This window comes from Cervus elaphus, chromosome 5 (assembly GCF_910594005.1).
Source record: "Cervus elaphus chromosome 5, mCerEla1.1, whole genome shotgun sequence".
Taxonomy (NCBI): Eukaryota; Metazoa; Chordata; class Mammalia; order Artiodactyla; family Cervidae; genus Cervus; species Cervus elaphus.
In genome coordinates this window covers 5,001-16,588 of record NC_057819.1, presented here as the reverse complement: position 1 = coordinate 16,588, position 11,588 = coordinate 5,001, and the positions used below count along the sequence as shown (strand labels likewise).

General features: G+C 43.2%; 1 long non-coding RNA gene and 1 other non-coding gene across 2 annotated transcripts; one reads left to right on the top strand and one right to left on the bottom strand.

Annotated features, from left to right (window-relative positions):
- Window positions 1-1,121: 1,121 nt before the first annotated feature.
- LOC122693517 lies at window positions 1,122-8,369 on the top strand. Its single transcript, XR_006340933.1, has 3 exons — window positions 1,122-1,589; window positions 5,113-5,238; window positions 7,085-8,369. It is a non-coding gene; the product is annotated as an uncharacterized LOC122693517 (long non-coding RNA).
- Window positions 1,435-1,597, bottom strand: LOC122695912. Its single transcript, XR_006341645.1, has one exon. It is a non-coding gene; the product is annotated as a U1 spliceosomal RNA (small nuclear RNA).
- Window positions 8,370-11,588: the final 3,219 nt, after the last annotated feature.

Here is an 11,588-nt window from a genome sequence, read left to right as displayed (position 1 = left end):
AAGTGAAACAGACTAGATAAAAGTAAAACGTCCTCATATTGTCCAGTTGTTTTTAAATATGGCTGCTCATTAGAAACATATCTGGAACTCCAGTCAAAAGAAGAAGCAATACCTGGACGTTTGTATTTTTTGAAAAAACTCCAAGATAATTCTGATAAGCATCTGAATTTTAAAAAGTGATTACAGATTTTTCTATAAAGTGGTAGCTTTGATGATATAGAATTCTATTATTTTTCTGTTGACCAATCATGATAAATGGTATTAAATGAGTAATAGTTACGTAATCACAATAGTGAAAGATGTTTATCAGTTTTCACAATCAATAGCCAGACAAAAATAAAAGATAATTACAATTGCAAGCCATAATAGAACATGATTAGCCTAACAATATAAAATAATTGCATGCAATTTGGAGAGTCAAGCAGAGTGATGGAATTGCATACATGCACATGTTTTCATCTGCTCAGCCAGTCTATGTCTTTTGGTTGGTGCATTTAATCTACTTACATTTAATGCAATTATTGATATGTATGGTCCTATTACCATTTTTGTAACTTGTTTTGGGCTTATTTTCTATAGGTAAATATTTTCCTTCTCTTGTTCCTGCCTAGAGAAGTTCCGTTAGCATTTGTTGTAAAACTGGTTTGGTGGTGAATTCTCTTAACTTTTACTTGTCTGGAAAGCTATTGATTTCTCCATCAAATCTGAAGGAGAGTGTTGCTGGGTAGAGTTTTCTTGCTTGTAGCTTCTTCCCTTTCATCATTTTAAATATATCATGTCATTCCCTTCTGGCTTGTAGAATTTCGTTTCAGAAAACAGCTGATAGCCTGATGGGCATTCCGTTGAATATTATTTGTTGTTTTTCCTTTGTTGCTTTTAGTATTTTATCTCTGTCTTTAATTTTTGTCAGTTTGATTATGTGTCTCAATGTGTTCCTCCTTGGGTTTATCCTGCCCGGGACTCTATCCTGCCTGGGACTCTGTGATTCCTGGACTTGGTTGACTATTTCCTTTCTCACGTTAGAGAAGTTTTCAGCTATTATCTCTTCAAATACTTTCTCAGGTCTTTTCTCTCCCTCTTCTCCCTCTGGGACACCTATAATGCAAATATCAGTGTGTTTAATGTTGTATGTTCCAACATACAATTTACTCTTTTCACTGTTTAAGGAAAACAGCATTTCAGGAACATTTAATCACAGTGTTGGTGGCGCCCACTGTCGCTGTGGTCTCGCCTTTCCTGTTACTCTATAACAGGGTTTGGCCCAGTGCCTGCCTGTGCAGCGGACATGCAGTCAGTGTTCCGACTAATTGGATGAATGGCAGGTTTGCAACAGTTAGACTGTAGCACTTTGTAATTATGTAGCAAAAGTTTTAGAGAAAGATGTTGATTGCTCTCAGATGCAATTTTCTCTGGTAATTTGTAAGTTTTGTTTTTCAGGGGAAAGCGCGCCCGCAGTCCCCCACTACCTTAAATTACACAGTCGAGTTTCCCCTATTTGAGGAAATCGCAGAGGTCAACACACCGGAGTGCAATGGGTGAGCCTCGCCCTGGGAGAACCACCTTCTTGATAATGGTATCTCCTCTGCCAGGTAAGTATACTTGTAAGTTTTGAGAATTGCTATATATAATTATTTTAAACTGCTTTGAAATCTTTGGGGAGAAACTACAATAGACATATCAGTTTGTGATATGCTTTAGTTCCGTGAAGGGATATGTTCACTGAAAATGGATATTTGTTGTATGTATCTTGTCAACATTCATGACCAATGGTAATTCAGATAATTTCTTGTATATTTAAAGTTTCTAAAAATCAGCATAAAAACTCTTTTGAGTGTGTGAGTTCATGCTATATTATAATCAGTTCACTAAATAAGGTTAATTTTCAAGGAGCATTTTTTCATATAGTAGAAAAGTAATGAATCTGATAATGTGGCAGTGTTTACTTAACATTTCAGTGGTGGTGATGATAATGATGTTAATAGTAACTAACACGTAGCTAGTGTGTGCTACTTGCCGGGCAGTGTTGTAAGACATTTAATCTTTACAACACCCTAATTCTAAAAGGTGATCGTATTATAGACTAGGAAACTAGTAAGGTTAGGTAACTGAAGGGACACAGAGATGGAGGACTGGGTCTCTGCTCCTCATTGTTACTCTGTAATAGTGAACACCTCTGTGCCACGTTCTCTATACGACCGTGCAAGGTGTAGGTTAATTCCTAGTTAATTCTTAAGTAGCATTAGCAAAGTAAGGCTCAAGCCGCTTAGGTAACTTGTCCAAGTACTTGCCCAAGTAGGATCAAGAAGGCTGGCAGTTCAACGCAGGCCTCTGTGACTTGTAGTCTTCACTAAAATTATTTCAAAGTACTAATTTGAGGTCCTGTATTTTATGTTATGTATTTAGAAGGCATACTTAAAACAGCGAGTCTCCAAACGTTTTCACCTGCCACACAGGATGGATAGTGTTCACTCTTCTCTACTGTCTGTGAGCATATACGTTACATGTCGGTTGCATATAACATAACACAGGCAGGGTGAGATGTGACCTGGGGAGTCGCCTGGCTGGAGCACAGTCCTCAGATAACCAGGGGCCCCTGTGCATGCACCCAGTGACTCGGGTGTGTCAAGAAGAGTTAATTACATCCTATTTAACTCTACATCAATTTAGGAAGCATAATTCATAAAATCAGTTAAAACACAGGCCTCAGATTTTATGCAGAGAAGGCAGTGGCAACCCACTGCAGTACTCTTGCCTGGAAAATCCCACGGACGGAGGAGCCTGGTAGGCTGCAGCCCAGGGGGTCGCTAAGAGTCGGACACGACTGAGTGACTTCACTTTCACATTTCACTTTCATGCATTGGAGAAGGAAATGGCAACCCACTCCAGGGTTCTTGTCTGGAGAATCCCAGGGACGGGGGAGCCTGGTGGGCTGCTGTCTATGGGGTCGCACAGAGTCGGACACGACTGAAGTGACTTAGCAGCAGCAGCAGCAGCACCTGTCATTTTATTTAGTTCAATAGACTTTAAAAATAATTCACGTCAGAAAATGTAAAAAACGCCACGCCTCAGGGTGCCTGCCCATGGGGGAAGGAGCGCGCCCAGCTCCTGCAGCATATTCAGGAGAGGCATCCACACAGGGACCTGAGCGCACCGCACACTGGCTGGTTCACAGGACTTACTATCCTATCCTAGACGTCCCGGTGCTATTAGCCCTAGCTGCAGGGACCGAAAGTTTCCTCTGCCCCTTCTGAAAATATTAGATAATGTCAGTGCAGGGGAATAATACACTCTTTCTGCATTTCTACCCTGCAGTGCAGCAACTGTTGCTCTTGGGGATGATTGTGCTAATTCTTAGCTCATTAACGCCAAGTACTACATGCCTACACACTACTCTAACCAGAGAGAATGCAAAAGAGTGTGTGATACATCTTTCTGGAGCATTGAAGTTTAATAAGATTGAACCAAGGGAAGAACCAAGGAGTTGGCAATAACTATCCTCTCCCCCACCACATGGAAGACAGAAGTGTGGGGGATGGGGACATGCTCCAGGGGACAGTCCAGTCTCTGAAGTTTCACTCAGCAGGGGAGGAGGGGCAGCCAGGCCAGGGTGGTGCCTCTTCTGGTCGCCCAGGTCCCTGCAGAGCATCCTCTGTGCTGGTCAGGGTTTTGGACAGGAGGCTTCCTGAAGGGGTGGAGGTGTCTACGGCCATACCACCCTGAACGCGCCCGATCTCGTCTGAAGGGGTGGAGGTGCTGGGTTTGAGTCCCATCATCCAGGTGGGAACATGCCCAGGTCCCAGGGGGCTTGGCAGGTCATCCCCTAGGTGTTTCTGGGCTCACTTTTTTACCCCTCTTGCTGGGCAGCCCACAGCAAAGATGTTTAAGGAGACCTCTCCATATTCTCCCAGCCACCCCCTTCTTCTTCTGGGTGAGGCCAGGGGGAGTGACTGGAGACAAATTCTGGGGCTGCCCAACAAGGGTGGAGCTTCCCGCATCAGGCACATCTGGGGGGCAGTGGGTTTTACCGCTCATGTCACAGGTGCCCCTGGTGTCCCGGGTGACGGTGGCATGAGGATCGTGGGTGCCGTGGGCACCACCGGTGTCACGGGCGCCTCTGGTGTCCCTGGGGACACTGGCGCCGTAGGTATCGCGGGCGCCACGGGCGTCTTCTATGTCGCAGGCCCCAGTGGTGTCCTGGGTGCTTAGGGCGCCGTGGGTGAGGCTGGTATCGCAGGCGTCTCTGGTGTCCCGCGTGAAGCTGGTATCACGGGTGTGGCTGCTGTCACGCCCGCCGCAGGCGTCACAGGTGAGCCTGGTCCCGCACGTGTCGTGGCAGTCACCGGCGCGATCGGTGGCTGGGGCACTGCGGCCATCACGGGTGTTGCGAGTGGAGGGGGCTGAGCTGGGGGTGACGGTGCTTGCCTCCGGGCAGGGTGAGGGAGTGGCAGGCTCTCTGGTCTTCTCCCTTGACTCCTGGTTCTCCTGCTCCATGGTCTCCCAAAGCCAGTCGGGAATAAGAGTGGACACTTCAGGGCTGGCAGGAGGCGTATGTTCTTGGCTGCTGAGGTCGGAGGAAACAGCCGGCCTCACAAAGATGGTGCGGGCCCGCACCTTGGGTCCATTCGAGTCTCTGCCAGTGCTTGTATGCCTGCCCTGGATCTGGTCCCTCGACCAGCCCAGTGTCATCCCCATTGTCACCCCAGGGTAATCTCCATAGGCTGGCGGGAGTGGCCTTTCCAGGCCCACGTTCAGCCAAGGATGATGCCGAACATCATCTAAAGTCGCCCTGTTGGCCGGGTTGAGCCTTAACATACGGCGTATCAAGTCTTTCATCTCACCTGATAGGCCTTCGGGCACACGGTAGTGCCCTGTGCAGATGCAGTCCCGCAGCTCCCGGAAATCTCGTCCCGTGAAGGGGGCGGATCCCGTTACCAGGGTGTACAGCACCACGCCGAGGCTCCACACGTCCAGCTCTGGGCCTGTGTAGGGCAGCCCCAGGAAGAGTTCTGGGGCCATGTACTCAAAGGTGCCGCAGAAGGTGTTCAGTTTTTTTCCGGGGTGCCACTGGTCGCTGAGGCCAAAGTCTGAGAGTTTGATCTTGTTCGCCTCCAGGAGGATGTTGCCCGGCTTCACGTCCCGGTGCACCACGCCCCGCCGATGGCAGTGCCGCAGGGCTGAGACCAGCTGGCGGAACACTCCTCGGGCCTCCCCCTCGGTCAGGTAGCCTTGGGCGTCGAGGTAGGTGGCTAAGTCTCCCCCACTGAGGTACTCCATGATTAAAAAGAGAGTCTCCTCGGTGTCTATGATCTCGGCCAGTTGGACAATGTTCCGGTGGTTGTTCATGCTTCTCAAGGCCCTGACCTCCTGAGAGAGTTGCCGGAGGTTGGTGTGATCTGTCTTTTCGATGATCTTGATGGCTACCAGTGCCTTGGTGAGACGATGCCGGGCCAATTTCACCTTGGCGGATTGGCCCTCGCCAAGGGTGTCAAGGATGTCATAATCCGTGATACGAGCCATCTTGTTGGTCGAGATGGCTGTCAAGTCCTGCATCCCTAACTACACTAACTACCACTAAGCTATACTAATGACCTAACTATACTAACTCTACCACTAAGCCCTCACTAAGAATCCTAACTGTTCTAACAATACTGCGTATGCTAACCGTGCTATACAGCTATTCTAATGCTAACAACTATGGTAACAGTGCAGATACTAACTATGCTAGGAACCTGTTAACTATACCCACCACACTAACTATGGAGAAGACTAACAGTGCTGACACTAACTATACTATCTACGCTAGCAAACTAGTAGCTATACCAACTCTGCTATAACTATATCAATGATGGTCTCTATGCTAACACTAGCAACGCTAAGTAAAAACAAATAATAAGATAAAATGAGAAAAAGAAGGGGGAAAATGGGGAAAAACAAAAAATGGGGAGGAGAAACTAAAACTGAAAGAAAAAAATGATAAGACACAAATTAAAAAAATGAGAAAAAGAGAAAGAAAAAAGAGAAAAAGGAAAAAAAAATCAACAAAATGGCAAAAACACGGAAAAACGCTCACTAACTATAGGTCCAGCTGTCAGGTCACCAAAATCAGCTTCCAGGGCTCTGCGGACAAGACCAGCTGAGGTCTTATAAAGGGTTCCGGTGAGTTTCATCACAATGATGCCCTGTGAGGTCAGAGCAAGAAATGGACCAATCGTGGCTGGGATAAACCCAGTGGTTTTTCTCCCTTTTCAGCTTCAAGGCCCCTTTACACTTAGGTAAAAGGTCCCAAAGATATTTTTCTTTAAATATATTAGAGGCTGGTATTCACTTTGTTAGAAATTAAAATCTGTAGGAGGCTTCAGCAACTTTTTCATTTCTAGTTTGAAAGTTAGTAATAATTCTAAAGACCTCATAATGTCTCCACTTGAAATATTCAGTTCTTTTTCCTCAAACTCTGGTCGCAGTGTGATGATTTAACTGACTTGAAGAAACTATAGGAAAATGTTCTATTGTGTGAGACACTGGTAAAGCACATTATTAATGTTTATGAAGCTGAGAGAAGATTTGCCAGGAGGATCAAGAGCAGATTTCTCATGGGGAGCCTCAGAAGTCAGATGACATGGGTCAGTGTCTTTGAAATGTTGAAGGAAAGAAGGAAATGTTGACCAAGAATCCTATGTTTAGCAAAACTGTCCTTCGAAAATTAAACAGTGATTAAGGCATTCCCAGTTCAGGAGAGTTGAGAGAATTCTCAACCACCCGGTCTTCCTGAGCCAGGGAGTCCTTTAGGTTGGAATGAAAGGTCCTCAGCAGGGACTCTAAGCTTCATGAAGAGGTCAAGATCTCTGGTAAAAGGAGGTAAATGGATGATTAGAAAAGCTAGTGCTACACTGCTGTAATTAAAATGGATAACCAGCAAGGACCTACTGTATAGCACAGAGAACTCTGCTCAATGATATGTGGCAGCCTAGATGGGAGGGTAGTTTGGGAAAGAATGGATACGTGTGTATGTATGGCTGAGTTCCTTTGTTGTCCACTCAGTTGTAAAGGCTGCCCTTTGTTCACTAATTGTTCTGTCAAATTATAGGCAGAGAGAGAGACCAGGCACCCTCAACATATTCAAAGGAGAATCAGCAGGATGGTGAAGGATTGCAGAACTGGGTGACATGAAGAGCAAGGACATGGATTAAGGAGATTTGTTGAACCTGAGGAAGATAAGATTCTGGACACGTGAGGGCAGATTTTCATTATCTGAAGGTCCTTCATTTAAAAGTTTCCTGGTGTGGGTCCTAGTCCCCAGAAATGGATGGTGATACCATTCAGCAAGAGAGGAATTCCAGGTCCCACAGGTTCCCAAAAAGGGTGAAAATAACTAAGTTTGACTTTTGAATGTGTTTTAATTTAAAGTTCATTGGACATGCAGGTAGAGACAGTGAATGAGCAATTAAAAATACAGGTCTGTCTTTCTCTTTCTGACTTACTTCACTAATGTAATAGGCTCTAGGTTCATCCACCTCATTATATATGGAATCTATAAAGACAGTACTGATGATGGTAGTTGCAGGGCAGAAAAGAGACAGACATTTTGGACCCAGTGGGGGAAGGAGAGGGTGGGATGATATGAGTGAATAACATTGAAACGTATACACTGCCATATGTGAAACAGCCTGTGAGAGTTTGATGTATATGACCCAAGGAAGCCAAAGCCAGTGCTCTGTGACAACTTAGAGGAGGTGGGATGAGAGGGAGGTTGGAGGGGGATTCAGGCAGACATATGCATGCCTGATGCCAATTCATGTTGATATATGGCAAAAGCCATCACAATATTGTGAATTATCTTCTAATTAAACCAATAAAAATATATAAAAAATGTAGGTCTGGAGTTTAGAAGAACAGTTTGGGCTAGAGATAGAGATTTGAAAATTATCAGCACACAAATGGTAAATAGAGGTGTTTTGATTTTCTTTTTTTAAAGTAGACTTTATTCTATAGTGTGAGAACAAAGCTAGGCAGAGGATGGAAACTCATGGCATGTCAGCATTTAAGGGTGAAGAAAGGAAGAAGAGACAGAGTTCAATTACTGGATGATTAAAGGAAATCAGAAAGAATTCACAGAGACAAAGGACAAAAGAATTTGAAAGAGTTAAATGTCAACTGAGCAACAAGGAATAAGATAGGGAGCGAAGAAGGGTCAGTTGGCTGTGGCAGTTAGTAGGTCACCAGAGACCTTGGAAGGGAAGTTTTGTGGCGTTGATGAGGCCCAAAGCCAAACAGCAGTAGTAGGTTAGGGAGTAAACGGAGCTTTAAGCAAGAGAGGGCAGTAAATGTGGATGACTCGTTTAAGAAGCTGAGGTTAGACAGGGTAAGTGACATTGCTGAAAGTCACGAGCCTCATAAGGGTTGGAGCCAGGACATCAGACCAAGTGCCCTGATGTATTAAAATGTCCTTTGAGCATTTTCACTTAGTCATTTATTTATTTATCCAAGTGTGTATTGGTCACTGACTCTATTCTAGATGCATGGGAGTTAGACCCTTTAGATATTGCATCATACAAAGCAAGGTATGGATAACTGTCAAGAACAGTCTAAGATTTCACTCTGCTTGCAAGCTAATAAGTTAGCCTTCCACAGTTTCGTGGAGGCTGGCTTAAGACAGGAGACTCCAGGGTCAGAGAAAGAGGACAGTTGATTATTTATAGCAAGAACAGTAACCAGGGTAACACCATTTTCTTAAACCAGGTTCTTCAGCCTCAGTTCACATAGGGTAGGTGACACAAATAAGGTCATGTGATATAAAGAGTTTTCCTGGAATGCAGGAGATGCAGGAGACATAATTCAATCCTTGGCTCGGGAAGGTCACCTGGAGGAGGGCATGGCAACCCCTCCAGTATTCTTGCCTGGAGAATCCCATGGACGGAGGAGCCTGGGGGCTAGGGTCCATGGGGTTTCAGAGAGTTGGACACAACTGAAGCAACTGAGTGTGCACAGTAAGAAGTGTTACAGGGGAGGAGTACTGAGTTCAGGGAGTCTGGATCTTTTTTACAATGAGCAGCAAGCACTGTCAAATCTTTGCCTCAACATTTGACTGTATCGTATTAGACAGTAAATAAGCCTGCCTTCTATCTTCTATGTCTAGCTTCCATGGTTGTCTGCTATACAAACATTCAGGAAAAAGCCTAGAACAAAGCAAAGCAGAGCTTTTGCTTGTAAGACGTGCAGAAATGCAAAAGACCCATGGAAAATTGTCTCTGAATGATGATATGGCATAGAATATAAAGTTCCTATTTAATATTCATTTTCTTCCACTTAGTAAAAGACCCTAAATATATACCAGACAGAAATGTGCCTAATTGAAGACTGTGAGAGCTGGAGCTCCAGCAGCCCTTCTGTGACTGAAAGCTCACACGAACACAGGTAGACTAGAGGGACAGAAAGAGTCGGGGTCCCTGATAGCAATACGGACGACTTATCTCCAAGTTATATATGAATGGATAAATCTTTAGGTGTTTATGTCATTATATTGGGTTTTGCAGTATAATGGTATATTAGCAGTCACATACTAATAGTTCCTATTATTAATAGTCAGTCAGTTCACTCATTCAGTAGTGTCTGACTAGTACTGACGAGGAAAGAATTCTAGACAGAAGTCAAGATAACTAGGAGACTAGAATTGTAGCTTTCAATTTGCTACTAACTTACTGTGTTACCATGAGTATACAACTTAACCTCTGTCAGCTTCATATTTCTCAGCTAACTCTTAGGTACTTATTGGTGCTAACATTTTTTTTTTTTTTAATTTTCAGCTCTTAAAATATCTACTCTTTTTTGTTTTTCAATACTCTTTTGTTCTGTATCCTATTTTCTTTTGGGCAGGTGCTCACCTGAAAAGCAACTGGGTGAAAGGAAATCAAATAATGTCTTAATTTGTTGTCTTCCTTCTCCCAAAGGTGAAATATTTGTACTTTGGAGATGTCTCAACCTAGGGACCTTTGCCAGGGACCTTTAAGCTTAGTATGGGAGGGGCTTAGATGAAAATAGCCCACAATAATTTCAAGGGTCACAATCATCAAGAGGAAATGAAGTATCAACAACATTGAGTTTAATGAAGTTGGGAGGTAGAATCATTTATAGGAACATGTATAACAGTTGCAGGCAATGGAATAAAAAGGAATAGAAAGAGACTTTGGATTTCTAGTGAAAGCTTAAATATTCAAGTCAGTAGTGTTGCTTTGCTTCTGTATAGAGGAGGAATTGTTGCCTGACTGGCTTTTGTGACTGTGAATCTGAGTAAGACTGGGAGGAAATAGAAGGAAAGTGATACTAACTGAGTTAGATTTGGCGTATTCATATGCATGCTCTCACTTCACCTTACTGTTGCCCTGCAAGGAGATTTTACTGTTCCGATTGTCCAGATGAGGAAAGTGAAAAGTAAAAGGCCCCAGACATGACAGTATTTGGGTGAAAGCTGAGTCCAGTGACCTCTGCCTGGCTCAAAGGATCTTTTAAGCATCCCATTTGTCAGTCTATGGAATCCTCTGTCAAGTCCTGCTTCCTCAGCTCCAAAGAGCAGAGGTTACTAGAGAGAGAGACTGGAATGACTTCACTTCCAATTTCTAATTTTTCTTTTCCTTTATCTCTTTTCTCCTTCATTTCACCTTTCAAAATAATTCCTCCAATCACATTTCCTTTCCAAGTTTCCTCTTGGCCCATGTACTGTTTCCTCCTGTATGATTGTTACAAACAGCTCTCATCCTAACTGGCAACTTGAAAGAAATACGTTACTCCCTGAGAATAATTAACTCTTTGTTAATTGTATGTTTGGAAAGGAATAGAAGCAATTTTTAAAGCCTAGCCAGGAGTTGCAATATGGCACTTAATTTATCAGTACAAATGGCTTTGGTTTAGTGGGTATTTGAAGAATGATGTTAAAAGTGTGAAGAAGACCTTGATTTCGTTCTCTTTTTTAATTTTTATTTTATATTGAAGTAGAGTTGATTAATGATGTGTTAGTTTCAGGCGTACAGCAAAGTGATTCAGTTATACATATACATGTATCTATTCTTTTTCAAATTCCTAACACTCGAAAATGCATCATTGAAAATGATTCTAAGGAATCAATATAGTAGTTCTTTGAAATACAATCCATGAAATTTCTAAATTTCCACATATTATATTACACATTTATCAGTTGTCATGACTTTATCTTCATGTCTGATAATATATTTTTGAAAGTCTTAATAAATAGATATATCTTCAGTGACAAAGGACATTTTGCTAAATTCCCATTCCTTTCACATGCCATCTGCACTACCATCTGGTACACTCATTCACTGATTTAGTTATTTCCATGATTAATATTTTTGGTATACCTATTATAGACCAAGCATGTGCTACATACCAGTGATAGGGTCATGAGAAGAGAAATGTATTTCTAATGTCATCAAGTTTCAGCCTCTGGGAAGAGAAGCCATAAAACGTGTAATAATCATTATAATAACAACAACTAGTCTAATAATAACAAACAATGAAAGAAACCATTATAGGGAAAAGAGCTATGCAGGAAATGAGAGAGTAATGGGGCTGGGGATGTG